Source organism: Sorex araneus, chromosome 6 (genome assembly GCF_027595985.1).
Source record: "Sorex araneus isolate mSorAra2 chromosome 6, mSorAra2.pri, whole genome shotgun sequence".
In the NCBI taxonomy this organism is placed as follows: Eukaryota; Metazoa; Chordata; class Mammalia; order Eulipotyphla; family Soricidae; genus Sorex; species Sorex araneus.
Genome location: NC_073307.1, coordinates 163,009,105 through 163,025,020, shown reverse-complemented (window position 1 = coordinate 163,025,020; position 15,916 = coordinate 163,009,105). Strand labels below are relative to the sequence as shown.

Sequence of the window (15,916 nt, the reverse complement as noted above, 5' to 3'; positions counted from 1 at the left end):
AGGACAGCCTGCTCGGGGGCACACGGCCTGTCTCAGGCTCCCTGCCCAGCCCCCCTTGGCGAGGGCCCCCCTCCCGGGTCTGCCAGCCAGGCCTGGCCGGGGCTGTGGGTGGCCCCTGGACTCTGCCCCTCCGAGCAGGCACTGAGCAGGGGCACTCGTTCAGCCCAGCCCGCGGCCTGCCCCCACGGCCTCTGGCGCGGACATCCACTCCCGCTGCCCGCTCAGCTCACAGCCAGGGCTCAGTGCTCCGGCCCGGCCGTCAGCAAGTCTAATCGCACCTTCCGGAGCCGCTGATGGATGACCCAGAGCTGGGGCGGGCCCGGGCCCTGCCCTGGCGGAGGGCCGCATTCATCCGGGCCGGGCAGCCCCCGCACCCCCTGCCTGCCCGACTCCACGCCCCCCGCAGCTCGCCAGAGCCGCAGGGTCGGAGCGGGGCGGGCGCGGGGAGCGGCTCCCCCTCACCCCCACCGAGAAGCCCTTTCATTGCCAGGGTGCCCGAGGCCTTCTGAGTCCCTGGGGTGCCTTTGATGGTTTATGAGGCCATCAAATCAAACCTGGTAAATCTCCGGCTTTTATGGGGGTCACTTGTTGTAGCTGTGGGGATCCTGCAGACTTGAGCAGGCGTGAGTGAGGCACCAGCCAGGGCAGCAGGCCCGGGCAGGGGGGCCCAGAGGGGCGTGGGGGCTCAGAGGGGCGGGGGGCAGGGGAGGACACACGGGCAGGGGAGGGCACATGGGGCGGAAGGGCACACTTCTGGGAGGTGCTGGGCCCCCCGGCAGGGGTGGGGAGCCCCTGCCCTCCACGCCCCCATGCCAATGCGGGCAGCTCCCGTGGGCGACCCCCACCCCAGCCTGGTCTCTGTCCCCAGGCTCGGAGGACAGTGGCGAGGTGACCCCCGGCCTCACTTTCCTCATCTGGACCCTGCTGGTGACCCTGTGGCCCGAGGCTTTGGAGGAGGGGACAGCCCCACCCTGTCCCCCAGAGCTGCAGCCCCCCTCCTGTCTGGGGGCGTGGGACCAGGTGGGCAGGGAGCCAGTCCCTCCTGCAGAGGGTGGGGCAGCCTGGGCCTCTGTGGAGGGGGCCTTCCCCCACCCCCGGCCGAGCCAGTTCCAGGGGACACCCTCGTCCCCGCCCCCGGATGCATCACTTGTTTCCTGACCTGTCCTTTGAGACCAGTGACGAGTGCAGGGTAGGGGATCCCGGGTTGGTTGTTCAGCAGTAACCGGGATTGCTTGGCAGAGGGGTCCCCCTGTGGTGTCGGGGGCGGAACCCAGCGTGTGCCCCCCCCACCCCCGTCCCCGACCCGGCAAGGGGGAGGCATCAGGATATGGAGATGTGCCCAGAGCTGCAGGGGTGGGGGCAGGGGCTCCCCTGGGGCCCCTTGGTCGGCCCCGTGGTCGGCCGGGTCCTTCACAAGCCCCTCTCCAGCCAGGGACCCCCGCGGCGGGGAGAGGGGGGGACAGGGCTGTGGCCGCACTTGGCGCGCCTTCATAATAAATAACAGCAAATCGCCGCCCGGCGGGGCATCCTTCACCCGGCGGCTAATAACACGCTATTAATGCCCCCGCAGACGCGTGCACGGCGCCGCGCTGACGGATGTCCCGCGCCCCGGCTCCGCCGTAAATCAGCCCTCTCCCAGGACCGGCGGCCAAGTGTCATCTTCCATCTTGGTAATGAATCGGGCCGCCCTGCTGAGCCCTGTCCCCCCCCACCCCCCCCCCGCAGCCCGCGGCCCGCGGTCCCGCCCTCCTGGCTTCCCGGGGCCCCATCCCGGCCCACCCTCACCGCCCCCCTGTTTGCCACCCTCACCCCCAAAGGGACTGGATAGAGAGTCCCCAAGGGCTGGGCTGGGGCCACCCCTCTCCCGGTGACGGGGACACAGGTGCCGGGCCACCTCCCAGGCCTCGAACCCTCGTCTTGGGAAGCAGCAGGGGGGGGGGGAAAGCAGCGAGTGACCCCCCCTGCCTGGCCAGCAGGAGGCGCTGGTGACTGACCTCTGCAGTTTTGGGGGGTGCGCGCCGGCGCCCGGCAGGGGACCCTCCCCGGCCCTGCTCCCGGTGGTGGCCTTACCTTCTTCGCTGCAGCCCTGGAGCTGGCTGAGGCGGCTGGGGTCTCCCCGGGGTGCTGTGTCTCAGGACCAGAGCCCGGTCAGCTCACATGCTGGGCCTGGCACTGGGCCGGGGCCACAGACGGGGCAGGTGGGGGCCGCGGGGGCCGCCCTGGGTGCTTGGCCCTGCGGGCTCCGATGCGGCCGGGGTCACTGCTGAGGACGCCCCCTGCCCCCAGGCGGCCCCGCCCTGCAAGGCTTCCTGGGGGCCTTCACCCCCTTTCTGGACCAAGTCTGTGGCGTGAGTCCTCGTGTCGCTCGGCGGGGGCGGGCGGGCAGTGGGCAGCGTTGCGTGACGCCCGGGAGGGGAGCCGGGGCCGGATGCGGGCTTCCTGCCACTCAGGCTGAGTCTGCGGGGGGCCGGGGGGGCTCCATCACCCCGCGGAGGGGTTCAGATGTTCACTGCGGGGCCGGGGCCGTCGCCATGCGCTGCTGAGCTGTCAGGCCCCGCAGCCCCCCTTCTGCAAGCTGCCGGGGTGCGGGTGTGGGGTTGAGGGCGGGGGGTGGGGGGGGCTCCTGCCTGGCTGCTCTGCTCCTGCTCACGGGGGCTTCCTGGCCGGGGAGCGGCGGGGGGCGCATGGACCAGTCCTGCTTCACCCCCTGACCTTAGCCGTCCAGAAAGGAATCCGCTTCTCGCTGCCTCCTGCGGCCTCACCTGCCAAAGAACCAAACAAGCGATGAAGCCCGGAAGTCTGGGCCGCACCCCGCACCCGGCACCCCGCACCCCGCAGCCTGCTCCCCGTCCCCCGTGCCCGAGTCCTCTCACAAGCCCAGAGATGGGGCAGCTGCCCCCGGGGGCCTTCCCCTGCCCCCTCCTTGCTTTCTGCTGGGCCTGGGAAGTCTTGGAACAGTGGAGTCGGGGTGCCCCTGGCCCAACCGCGCCTGCCTCCCCCGTTCCCACGGAAGCACAGGGAGCCCCGCTCCCCAGGAGCCTTCTCTGCCCTCTGCAGCCCCCCTTTCCTTCTGCAGACTCGGGGGGGGGAGCCAGGACGGTTCCTGGAATGGGGAACAAACCCCTCACTCCTCCAGTGGCCTCTCATTAGCCCGGTGCAGCAAAAGCCGGGGACCCCAACATCACCCCCTCCCTCTCTAGGAGCCCCAGCATCACACCCCCACGGGAGCCCCACTTTGGAAGCAGCTGGACAGAGCGTCTGAGAGCTTGAGGCGGGCCTGGAGACCCGTCCTGATGGGCGCGGGTGCGACTGGGCCCGACTCTGGTGGGCTGAAGGGGGTGGGTCTGAGAAGGGCTTGTCCGGGACTGTCGCAGGGGGCAGGGGGGGGCGGGGGCTTCTGGTGATTCTCAGCCTGCCAGGCCAATGGTGCAGGGCCAGGGCCTGGGCCTGGTGCTCCGGGGACTGTGTGTGGAGCTGGGGTCGAGCCTGGCTTGGCCGCAGGCAAGACCAGCGTCTCCTCAGCGCTGTCTTCTCGGCGCTCGAGCAAGGGTCTGTTTGCGGGGTGGGTGGTGTTGGCGCCAGGACCTGGGTCCAGGGATCACTCCGGGTGGTGCTGGGGGACCATGTGCAGTTCTGGGCACCAACCAGAGTCAGCCACTAACAAGCAAAGCATCTTAGCTCTCGTGTTCTCGTACGGGCTCCAAGCTAAGGATCAATCTATCTGACCGTCTGTCTGTCTGTATTGTTTGTGGTGCCCAGGGTTTCCTCCCGGCTCTGCACTCAGGGATCACTCCTCACGGGGTTAGGGGGGATCTTATGTGACACGTGGGGTCAGCCACATGCCTGCTGTACCGTCTCTCTGCTCCTCAAGCTAAGATCTATTTTTTTGGGGGGGTCACACCCGGCAATGCACAGGGATTATTCCTGGCTCTGCACTCAGGAATTACCCCTGGTGGTGCTTAGGGGACCATATGGGATCCTGGGAATCGAACCGGGTCGGCCGCGTGCAAGGCAAATGCCCTACCCGCTGTACTATCGCTCCAGCCCCTCAAACTAAGATCTTTTTAAGGTGTGAGTTTTATTTTATTTATTTTGGCTTTTAGGGTCATACCCGGTGATGCACAGGGGTCACTCCTGGCTCTGCACTCAGGAATTACTCCTGGCGGTGCTCGGGGGATCATATGGGATGCTGGGGATCGAACCCGGGTCTGCCTGGGCGGGTGGGAAGGGCGTCTAAGGACCTGTGAGTTGGCGCGGGCAGGGTCTGACAGGCACTCGGCCGAGCAGAAAGATGGGGCACATCCGAAAGGGGTGGGGCAGGAGGGGCGAAGCCCGCCCAGTCTCTCACTGCTGTCCTACCGTACGATTTGGTCATTTCTCCATGACAGTGAGGGGGCGGGGGGGGGGCAGGAGTCAGCGCTTCCTGCTGGTGGGTGCCAGGGGTTTATTTCGGGGGGCTGGAGTGTGTGTCCTGCAGCCCTGAACCCCACCTCAGGGAGACGCCCCAGCTCTGTTCTCCAGGTCACCACAGCAGCCTGCAGGCCTGGCCTCGAGACCCCCCCTCAGTGCACCCCCCCCTTGAACTGGGTCACAACCCCTGTGTGTGGGCGGCCGCAGCGCCCCAGGACTCTGCGTGCAAGGAAAGAACCATGTTTGCAGGGGGAGGGGTGTAGGGGTGTGTCTTGTTCGGCTCCTGGTTCCCTGCCTCGCACACAGCAGGTGCTTAATAAATGCACCAGACGAACTTCCTGCCCCGCTTGGGCACTTAGAAAATCAAAGTGTTGGGGCTGGAGCGATAGCACAGTGGGTAGGGCGTTTGCTTTGCACTCAGCCGACCCCGGTTCTAATCCCAGCATCCCATATGGTCCCCTGAGCACTGCCAGGGGTAATTCCTGAGTGAAGAGCCAGGAGTAACCCCTGTGCATCGATCGCCGAGTGTGACCCAAAAACCAAAAAAAAAAAAAGAAAGAAAATCAGAGTGTTGGCAGGGCTCTGGGCTTCCTGGGTGGCCGTGCTGCCGTCCCGGCCACACCCCCTCCAGTCCGAGCACTGTGCTGGAGTCCAATGTTCCCCGCATGCCTGCCCTGGCAGCTGGGTGTGGGCCCTGCCCCCAGGGGTGAGAACAGGGTGGCGAGCAGAGAACCGACTGGGTGCTCAGCTGCCCGGGACCCTCTGTGGGCACGGGCGAGGCCCCCCGTGCAGTGAGAGGTGAATGCAGACTCGGTTGGGGTCCGTCGGGTGGGCGGGGAGGGAGGACCAAGTGAGCCCGTGGGGTCCCGAGAGCCCCGTGTCTGCGCCCCCCTCTCCCAGGGCAGCCCCTGCAGCCTGCCTCAGCCTCAGCCGCCCCGTCCCTGGGCCTCCAAGTTCCGTCTCTATGTCCACATGCCAAAAGACCATTTTTTTGGGTCAGTGTAATAGAATAAAAGCTGCCGTTTGCCAGGACTCGAGATGTTACAGTTGAACTTCCTGTTATAAATAACATCCTGCCCATTAGGGAATTTGGAAGGGGGAGAGAGCTGCGCCCACCCCACCCCCCCTGCTCTGGGCACTGCCAGCCCTCCCGCCCGCTACACCCACGGGGAAGGGGACCAGGCCCCGCCCTCCCGAGATGGCCTCCACACGACCGTCTCCCCTGAGCCCGGAGACAGCCCAGCATGACTGGCAGAGCGGGGACAACCCCCCCCCCCCAGGCACAGGGTCACCGAGAAGGGGACAACAGCTGAGACCCCCAACTCCCACCACTGCCTCGTATCCCGGCCGCTCACACAGTTGCACGTTCTTTGCGCGATGCTATAAACGACCTCGTGCTCCGTTTAAGGACTGTTAAAGGGAAAGAGAGCCGCCTGACAGCCCACCTCTCCAGCAGGTGTCCGTCACACAGATACCCTTAAGTGGACCTTAAAGTGGTCACTGGACACATCACACCCAGGGACCGTGGGCTTCTCCAGAGGCCAAACTGCAGGCACTCACCCGACCCTGTGCCCGTCCACCTATCCACCCTTCCCTCCGCCCGTCATAAACCCAGTCACCATCTGTCCATCTCTAGCCTGTTCGTCATCTACCGACCTATACATCCACCCACCTACCCAGCCACCCACCCACCCATCCTTCCACCCCCCACCATAGACCACTCATCACCCATCTGCCGCCATCCCATCTACAACCTAGCCACCTACCATGAGCACCCCCAGTGTGGCCTCCATCCCTCTCCCCACCCATCCATCAGCTCTTCATCCGTCACCTACCTATTCATCTACCCACCTGCCCATCCATCCATCCGCCCACCAACCAACCAAGCCCTCCATCCGTCTACCAACCAACCAACTCATCCATCCGTCACCAACCCATCCATCTTTCCCCTGCATTCCTCCACCCACCTACTCACCAATCCATCCACCCATTTATCACCCAGCCAGCCAGCCAGCCAGCCAGCCACCCGTGGACCCAGCCACCTCTTACCATTGATCCGTATATTCACTCATCTCTTCCCCCACCCACCCACCCACTCACTCCCGCACGCATGCGTCCACCCATCCCGCCATCTCTTCATCTGTCCGTCCATTCGTCTGGCTGAACATGCTTCAAGTCCCGCCCTGCTCTGGTGCTGGGTAAGACGCGAGCATCCCAAGCCAACTCTCGGCCCGGCTGGAGGCTGCTGCTGGCAGGGCCCCCACCCCCACCCCCAGCACTGCCAGCCCAGAGCGTCCGACATGCCTGGCCTGACAGAGGGAGGCCTCTGAGGGCAGCTGACCAGGCCGTGGCTCTGGGGGGGTCCCCAGCTCCCAGGGAGCTCAGGGGTGAGCTGGAGCAGGACAGGTACAGCGCCCCGTCCACGCCGAGCCGCCCCGGGCCCCCTGAAGTGGGGATGCGCTTCTGCACTGTGGTTGCTGCTGCCCTGGAGGTGGCACTGGGGGGATTAAACCCTGAGCAGGGGGGCCAGGGCCATAGCACAGCGGGGAGGGCGCTGGCCTTGCACGCAGCTGACCCGGGTTCAATCCCCAGCATCCCCTGTGGTTCCCTGAGCACCGCCAGGAGGGATCCCTAGGGGCAGAGCCAGGAGTAAGCCCTGAGCACCCCCAGGTGTGACCCCAAAACAGAACAAAACGAAACAGTCCTGAGCAGTGGGTGCTCCTGCTTCAACCCTCAGGGGAGAAGGGGAAAAGGGGGAGAGAAAAAGAAGTGAGAGAGAGGAGAGAGGAGAGAGGAGAGAGAGAGGAGAGAGAAAGAGGAGAGAGAGGAGAGAGAAAGAGGAGAGAGGAGAAAGAGAGGAGAGAGAAAGAGAGGAGAGAGAAAGAGAAAGAGAGGAGAGAGGAGAGAAAGAGAGGAGAGAGGAGAGAGGAGGAGAGAGGAGAGAGAGAGAGAGAGGAGAGAGAGAGAGAGATGCAGGTGGACTGGTGGCTGGTGACCGAGCTGATGACACTTTAATGAGCCACAGTAGCTCGAGCTACTCCCAGGCCTGCAGCGATGAGAAGGTCTCTGGGGCTGGCACTGGGCTGGGTGCGGCTGATGGTTGGCGGGCCCCAGGCCCGGCCCTGTGTAGCGCGTGACCCTGTCTCCCATGGTGCCAGCAGGGGCCTTGGCCTGGGGGCTGCGGCATGCACAGGAAGGGCGGGGGGTCCATGCGTGCCGCTGTGGGCAGGGCCGGGAGGATGCTGGGGGCCCGGGGCGGGCAGAGGCTGGCGTCCACAGGGCCAGCTGGAGGGGCTGGGGGCCCAGAGGGCTGGGTGGGGGGATGAGAGCGAGGGCTCACCCCAGGCCTCCGGCTTTTCTGTTTTGTTTTTGCTTTTTGGGTCACACCTGGCGATGCTCAGGGGTTCCTCCTGGCTCTGTGCTCAGGAATGACTCCTGGCAGTGCTCGGGGACCGTATAGAAACTCAGGGCGGCTGTGTGCAGGCAAGCGCCCTTCCCCACTGGACTACTGCTCCATCGCCCACCCCCCACCCTCCGCCAGGAGGGCCCCACACCTCTGCACTGCCTGCCCCCCCCTCCCCACCTTCTCACATGCTCTGCCCCCCTCCAGGCCCGTAGGCACCTGGGAACAGAGGAGGGGTGGAGGGCGGGGCGCCATGCGGGCCCACCCAGCCTCAGCTGAGCGAATCCAACACTTTCTGACACAAGAGCTGAGACTGGTGTGCGAGGCTGGGGTGTGCGTGGGCTGCGATGCAGCTCGTAGGATGGCCTGGACCACCCTGGACAGAAGTGCCCAGGGCAGAGGGGCACAGCCGGCACCCCCCCTTTTTTTTTTTTTTGCTTTTTGGGTCATACCTGGGAATGCACAGGGGTTACTCCTGGCTCTGCACTCAGGAATTACTCCTGGTGGTGCTCAGGGGACCATATGGGATGCTGGGAATCGAACCCGGGTCGGCCGCGTGCAAGGCAAACGCCCTCCCCGCTGTGCTATTGCTCCAGCCCCCACAGTCGGCACCCCTTCTTCTCCCCCCCACCCCCAGTCTCTTTTGAGGAAGTGGGGCTTGCTTTTTATGTTGTTGTTAGTTTTGGGGGGGGCCACATAGTGATGCTCAGGGCTTCCTCCTAGCTCTGCATTCAGGACTCACTTCTCACAGTGCTCGGGGGACCCCATGGGATGCGGGAGATGGAACCTGACCGGGTTGGCTGTGGACAGGCGAGCGCCCTCCCCACTGGACTATCGCTCTGCTGGGGCTTTCACCAGAACGGCGTGTCCCTCCGACCCTCCCCATGTGTGCTGGGGTCAGGAGCTGTGGCCAGGGGCGTCTTCCCGTCCATTCCCTCCCCCAGGGGGCTCCTTCCCCCCTGCACTGTCTGGGGGGGTCGAGGCACTGTCCCCCTGGATGGCCTTGGGCAGAGGCCACTCTTTGGGCTTGGTGTTGGGGCCTCACCCCGTGGGGCTCGGGGAGCACTCCTGGGGTCTTGGGGGAGCACTCCTGGGGTCTTGGGGGAGCACTCATGATGGAGGCTCAGGGGGATCAAACCTGGAGTTTGGATCAAATCTGGCGCCACCGATGTCTGCAGTGGCATTAGCTGGTGTGCTGGGTGTCAGCCGTGTTGGGGTTCCTGCTCCTCTCTCTGATCTCTCAGGGAGCAGGAAAGAGGGATCGCGTGACACCCCACAGGATGCCCCCTTCCTCTCCGTCCTCCCTCCTGGGCCTTGGGACTTGGGCCTCAGCTTCCTTGTCCCCCACCCCCCACGTCCCTGCCCCCCCTGCTGTAAGGCACACCAGGCACTGGACCCCCGGGGCACCCAGGCTGTTCAGAGTGGGGGTCCAGGCTCCCAGGGCTGCCTTTGCTTCTGGAAGTCTCCAGTCCCCCACCCCCCAGCAGGGCCCGTGTCGCCCCCTGCCCGCCTCGGGGCTGTCGCTGTCCGGAGTTGGAAGTCCCCGCCCCGCCCTCCTTCCCGTAAACAGGCCTGGCCCGGCTCTGGCCTGTGAATATTTACAGAGAGGCCTCAGGAAACCAAGCTATTAGCTTCCTTTTCTTCTTGTTAATTGAACGAGAGAAAATGGTTGTAACACTTCAAAGGGACTTAAAGCTCAGCCCTGAGAGGCCCGGGCCCACCGCCTTGCCAGGGAGGGGGGCGGGCTGCGGGCAGGGAGCACCTGCAACCTGCAGCCCCTCCGGAGGGGGGGGGAGAGGCCACTGACTGCTTTTGTCACATCCCAGTTCTTTGAAGCTGCCGCATGGAGATCCCTGGGACCCGGTCAGCTGCAGCCCCCACCGCCCCCTGACAGTGCCCCCCCCAGCCCATGTGCTCCCTGGGTCTTGGGGTGAAGGCAGTTTCCAGGCCCCTCGCAGCCTTGGGCCCCCATCCTCTGGTGGAGGAGGCCCCCGAGTCACCAGCTCCGTCCCTCCTTCCGCTGCCCCGCGCTTCCTGAGAGGACCCCACACTGCTGGTCAAGTGGATGGTCACTTCACTTCTGGCCAACAAGGCCCCCTCCTCCAGGAAGCCTTCCTCCCTTGTCCCCTGTCTGCTGGGGATCTCGGGGCTCCTGGACCCGCCTCTGGTTCCCTGCAGAGCCGGGCAAGGAGGGCCCCCCTGGTCAGACAACACTCCCCACCCCACCCCTTCCCAGGGCACACCTCACCACAGAGCAGGCGGCCCCCCCAGTGGGCAGGGAGGGGGCTTCCGGGTGGGAGCGGGCTCCATCCCTGGTGCTCCGGATGGCTCCAAGGCCTGGGCGCACCACGAGGGGAAGCCGCGAAGGAAAAAATGTCGCGACAGATACCGGAGGGCCAGGCGGCACCCCAGGGTCCCCAAGCGCTCTGGTTCCCCAGACCCACCCTGAACCCGGGACGGCACTGCCCCCACGGCACCTGCGGCTCCGTCAACCCCACCCGGCACCATTCATCTGTGCTCCCGCCTCCCTCCCTGTCACAGCGGGCGTCCGGGTTCTCTGCGCTGACGGTCCCCTCCGTGGGGTCGGCGTGCCAGCACACTGCAGCTCAGAGCACTGGGGCCAGGGGCCTGTTGAAGCTCCCGGGATCCTCTGCGGAGGTGCCCAGGCCCTGTTGGTCAGCCGTGGCACAGGTGTGTCCCTGCCCGGGGCCTCCTGCCCATTTGGTGCCTCACAGTGAACCGTGTCTGCCCTGCGTCCAGCACCAGCCCTGCGTCCGGCCCGCACCCTGCACCTCAGTGTACCCCCAGACCTGCCACCAACCCCGTGGCCACTCCGGAGCAGAAACCACCAGTGACGGTCCAGCAGGGAAGGTGCTTGCCCTGCACGCCGCCAACCTGTGCTCGATCCCCGGCATTCCATAGCCCCCCCCAGATCCCCACCCGGAGTGATCCCCAAGTGCAGAGCCAGGAGTAACCCCTGAGCGTTACTGAGCCTTGTCATGAGTGCTTGCTGGGTGTGGCCAAAGCAAGGGAAAAAAAAAAAACGGGCTGGAGTGATAATATAGCGGGGAGGGCATTTGCCATGCACGCGGCTGGCCTAGGTTCAATCCCCAGCATCCCATAGGATCCCTTGAGCACCGCCGGGGTAATTCCTGAGTGCTGAGCCAAGTGTATAAGCCCTGAGCATCAGCCGGGTGTGACCCAAAACACCAAAATAAATAAATAAAATAGAACAGTCAGAGGGCTGGAGAGACAGTAGAGCTGGAAGGCACGGGCCTTACGACCCGCTAAGGTCCCCCGGGTTCCGCCGGGATGACCCTCAGAGCCAGGAGTTAGGAGTCCACACCACACCGAGACAAGGATGGGGGGGGGGCTGGAGCAATAGCACAGCGGGTAGGCATTTACCTTGCACGCGGCCAACCCAGGTTCGATTCCCAGCATCCCATAGGGTCCCCTGAGCACCGCCAGGGGTAATTCCTGAGTGCAGAGCCAGGTGCGACCCCTGTGCATCATTGGGTGTGACACAAAAAGCAAAAAAAAAAAAAAAAAGACAAGGACGGGGAGAAATCGGCAGGGGATAGGCGGGATTGGGGGCCCTGGCAGGTCTGGGGAGTACACCGAGGAACCCCCCCACGCCCCCAGCACGGCCCCACCCCACAGCCTGCCCCTCTAGGGACAGATGGAGCTGAGCGGTTCCTGCCGCGTCCACTGGGGGAAGAACGCAACAGCCCCGGGAAGGACGCAACGGCCCCAGGAAGATGATGAAACCCGCCGTGGAAATGATGGAAGGAAACGCAGCCGCGCCCTCGGCGACACGGGAGGCTGCTCCCCTGTGGCCAGGACCACCCTGGCCTCCGCCTTCCCCTGCCCCCCGGGGACGGCCCCCCCTCCCCCGCTTCATGGCAGCCTTGGGGTGCCTGTGCCCCAGGACAGCTGCTGGCTGCCCCGTCCTCTCTCTCTCCCCCATGTCCCCACCCAGCCCCTCCGTCCCACCGGGACCCGGGAGGGTGACTGCAGTCCTGGGCTCGCTCCGTGCCTGCTGCCTGCTTGTTCGTGGCCCCCCACACAAGGACTGAAGAGACCGCACCCCAAGAAATCACCCCCTCAACAGGCTCCCAGAGCAGGGGAGGGGAAGGGGGGGCAGGGATCTGTTTCCAGCGGTGCAGACGAGGCGGGGAGGGGTTGGCCCCCAGTGTGTGGACTGTCACCAGCTCTGGCCCCTCCTGTGCTCGGCATCCTACCCACACCCTCGGGCATGTGCCTTTCCAGAAGGTTCTAGAAGGCTCTGCGCTCCACACGGCGAGCCTGCTGGGCCTCGGTCACAGGGAACAGGGCCGTCCCACGATCTGGCCTCGGGGCAGTACATGGAGGGACGCAAGGTGGCATGGTCAGCTCCTGACCCAGGCCCCAGGGAGAGCTGCCGGCGGGCTCCCTCCGGAGAGGGGCAGGGGGCACTGTCCAGGGTTCGACCCTGCCCCTGCTCGGCCCCCCATCACCTGCTGCGGGGGTCATCCAGGGCCACTGAGTTTCTGCCTGTGGAGGGTGCAGGGGGTCCCGGCTCCCTGCCCAGGCCCCCTCCTGCGCGCTACAAGGGCCAACCTCCCCGGGAGAGCTGGGGTTGGGCGATGCCCGGGCATAAGGCTGGGCTGCAGAATGGCCGGAGGTGTCTTCCGGGAGCAGCTGCCGGAGATGTGGGGGCACCTCGGGGTGTGCGGGCACGTGGCTCACAGGGGCGTGGCCCCAGCACAGGGGCACTGAGCAGCAGCGAGCGAGCTGGCCCTCTGCCGTTGGCTGAGCCCCCTGGCGCCACCTCCTGTATCTGTCCCCACCCCGCCCCCCACTGACACAGAGACCTGCCTGGGCCGCCCGCCCGTGGCCACCCATCTCCCCAGGCCGCAGCACTGCCGGAGGCCCGGCCCTGCGGTCAGGGCTGTGGCTTGTGGCCACTGCCGGCAGGGGGCCGGACTGGGAAGATTGACGATCGGGGTTAAAATTTCATTTGGGTGGAAGATCCCAGCCAGCTGTGGCCAGACAAATGGCCTCGTCCCTCCTGGCCCCGCCTGCCCGCCCCGCTGCGGACACAGCACGGGAGCGCGTGGGGTGCCCAGGCCGCTTGCCCACACCCTGCTTTCCTGCTGTCCAGGACGCTCCCTGGCTGGGCTGGTGGAAGTCCCCGCACACCGCGGGGCCACCGGCACGGGGGCACTTGGTCGGGACTTTTTTGTTTTTTTTTTTGCTCTTTGGGTCACACCCGGCAATGCACAGGGGTTACTCCTGGCTCTGCACTCAGGAATTACTCCTGGCGGTGCTCAGGGGACCGTATGGGATGCTGGGAATCGAATCTGGGTCGGCCGCATGCAAGGCAAACGCCCCACCCGATGTGCTATAGCTCCAGCCCCGATCTGGACTTTTGGGGTTGAACGACGGGTCCGGGCCGAGCTGCCTCCCAGGCCGTGCCCCAGGAGCCTGTGGCGAGCCCGGAGGGTGCTGCCTGTGGCATGTCAGCTCCCGGGGGGACAGTGAGGGGTCTCGGCCCGCCCCTCTCCCCTGCAGAGGAGCGTCCCACCGGCCCTGGGTGCCAGGAGGGGCAGGCCGGGCCGAGGTCCTCCTCCCGGGCAGTGTGGGCTGGTGACAGGCGGGGTGACAAGCATTGACACTAGCTGGAGCCCCCAGGGCCTGTGCTTAGGGGGCCACGGTGGGGTGCAGCGTGTGAGAGTGTGTGTGTGAGTGTGTGTGTGTGTGTGTGTGTGTGTGAGACAGCTTGAGTAGACGAGAGAATGTGTGTGGGTGTCTGTATGTGTTACAGTATGTGAGAATGTGTTTTATGTGAGCGTGAGTGGCTGAGTGTGTATGTGTGTTATAACATGACTGGATGATGTGAGGATGTGTATGTGAGTGAGTGTATGTGTGTATGAGAGAATGTGTGTGTGTGGGGAGGGAAGGGGCCGTGTCTGCACCCCCTCCCATCCAGAATCCAGAGTCCACCCTGTGCCCATCACAAGTGCCCATCGGTGCCCAGACACGGGCCGGGCCAGTGAGTCTCTGAACCCCGAGAATGTGGAGCTTGAGAAGCAGCTGGGGGTCCGGAGTGGGGCACGCAGGGCCGGGTTCCGTCCCCTGCACTGTGCACGGCCCCCCCACCCCCGAGCACCCTAGGGTGTGACCCCGAAACCCAGACCAAGCCCCAGCAACCGGAAGCTGGAGAACAGACGGGGGGGGGGGCGTGCCGGGTCCTGCCTCCCACACCTGTTGGCCCCAGGACTGCGGCTGCGCTGCGCTCAGACCCCCGAGCCTGCCACGGAGCGGGGCTTCCCTGGGGCTGGGGTCCGCGCCGCGCAGAGAGGCTGCTGGCAGCTCTGCCCGTCACCCGGCCTATTTTTAGGAGGTGACAATGCAGCTGTGAAAATTCACCCCTGTGCATCCACACGTGAGGCGGGTGCGGGCCCGAGCTGTGACGACGGAGGGCAGGGGAGGAGCAGGCGAGGGGGCAGGGAGGCGGGCAGGGGTGCAGCGGGCGCCAGCGGGGTCTCACTCGGGGTATCCTGCCCGCGAGGGCTGCCGCAGAGGGGGATGAGGGGGGGCAGGAGTCCGGGTGCCAGCTCTGCCCTGCCAGGAACAAGCCCCGCCTGCCCTGGGCCTCAGTTTCCCGGCTGTGCGGGCTTCCCTCCAGGCCCTGCCCACCTCTTTGGTGGGGAGCACCAGGGCAGTGTCTGAGCCTCAGCTGGGCAGTGACTGGCAAGCCCACGAGGGTCCCAGCACCCCTATTCCCCCTCTCAGGGACCATGTCTCTCCCAGGCCACGCTTGTCAGATGAGTCAGGCAGAGAGGGGGACTGGTCTTGGCTTTGCTGCCCCACCCTTGTTTGCTGTGTGACCTCAAGCCAGAAACTCAGCCTCTCTGAGCTCACTTCCTCCTGGGACTAGGTTTCCCAGAGAGGCTCTGAGGTGCCGTGGGATCCTGTGTCACAGCCCCGGTGGGGGGGCAGCGGGGACTCAAGACAGAAAGCTGCTATCACTGCCCACAAGGGGTGGGAGGACAAAGGTCAGCATTCTCCAGGTGATGGGGTCTTGAAGGTTGTGTAGGAGTTCGGGGGGGGGGGTGGACAAGGTGAGGGAAGTTCCTCACCGGCCTCAGCCCTAAGGGAGGACACAAGCCAGGCTCGGGGTCTTGGGGGTCTTGGAGCAGCCTCCATGCTCTGTGGCAGGTGTGGGGACGGGAGCGAACCCCCCTGTGCAGCCGGGGGCGGGGGGCCGTGGTGTTCCCCCGCGGAGCCGCCCCCCATTCACTCCCGGGGCTGTGTTTGGGAGGCGAGAAGCCCGCGTGCACACACTCGCTCACGCACCATCTGACGCGCCAGACGCAGGCTCCGCGCTCTGCACACAGGCACGGCTGCCCCTGCCCGCCCCGCCTCGCCCCCACTCCCCTCTGTCCAGTGGAGGCTCCGGCCGGCTCAGCTGTGGCCGCTGGGGTGGGGGCCCGGGCCTGGCCCTGCAGAGCGCAGCGGACAGGGGTTCCGGGGCCCACAGGACCCTCAGCCTGTGTGGGGAGGGGCTTCCCCCAGGCCCCGAGAGCCCCTGCCCGGGGTGGGGGGTGCTGTCAGGCCAGCTGAGAGCCCTGGGCCCACTCTGGGGGCCGTCTGGGGCATCGAGGCTCTCCCGTCGGGGCTGCGCCTGGAGGCCTGACCCTCTTCCCGTGCCCAGCAGTGCTCAGGGGTCACTCCCAGCGGTGCTGGGGCAGTGTGCAGTGCTGGCATCACATGGGCTCGGCCCGCTGCGGGGCAAGTGCCTTCCCTCCAGCCCCCCCTTCTGCGTCTTTTGGAATTTGAAGGAAAGGCCCCTGGTCGGGGGCGGAGCAACCGTGCAGCTGGGCAGCTGACCCGGCTCAATCCCCGGCACCTCGTAGGGTCCTCTGCCAGGAGTGAGCCCCGAGCAGAGAGCTGGGAGTAAGCCCTGAGCACTGCTGCCCCAAAGCCCCCACAAACACACAAAGAGCAGCCGACCTCCCTCGCTTCGGAGGGCAGACTGCCAGCAGGCGGAGCCGCCTGCGCTTCCCTGGGTCGGGCAGCGAGACCCAGAGAGGGTGAGGTGGGCAGGACACGCCCAGC

The 15,916-nt window shown here is 65.8% G+C and overlaps 2 protein-coding genes across 4 annotated transcripts in view; one reads left to right on the top strand and one right to left on the bottom strand.

The window, feature by feature from the left end:
• MACROD1 (mono-ADP ribosylhydrolase 1) overlaps positions 1 to 15,916 on the top strand; it is a 93,144-nt gene that overhangs the window by 32,491 nt on the left and 44,737 nt on the right. The gene's annotated exons all lie outside the window — the stretch shown is intronic.
• Positions 1 to 15,916, bottom strand: part of FLRT1 (fibronectin leucine rich transmembrane protein 1) — a 45,953-nt gene that overhangs the window by 6,011 nt on the left and 24,026 nt on the right. Inside the window, exon 2 of the mRNA XM_055143127.1 lies at positions 2,071 to 2,762. The gene's annotated coding sequence lies outside the window, so the exon portion shown is untranslated. The remainder of the gene's footprint in view (positions 1 to 2,070; positions 2,763 to 15,916) is intronic.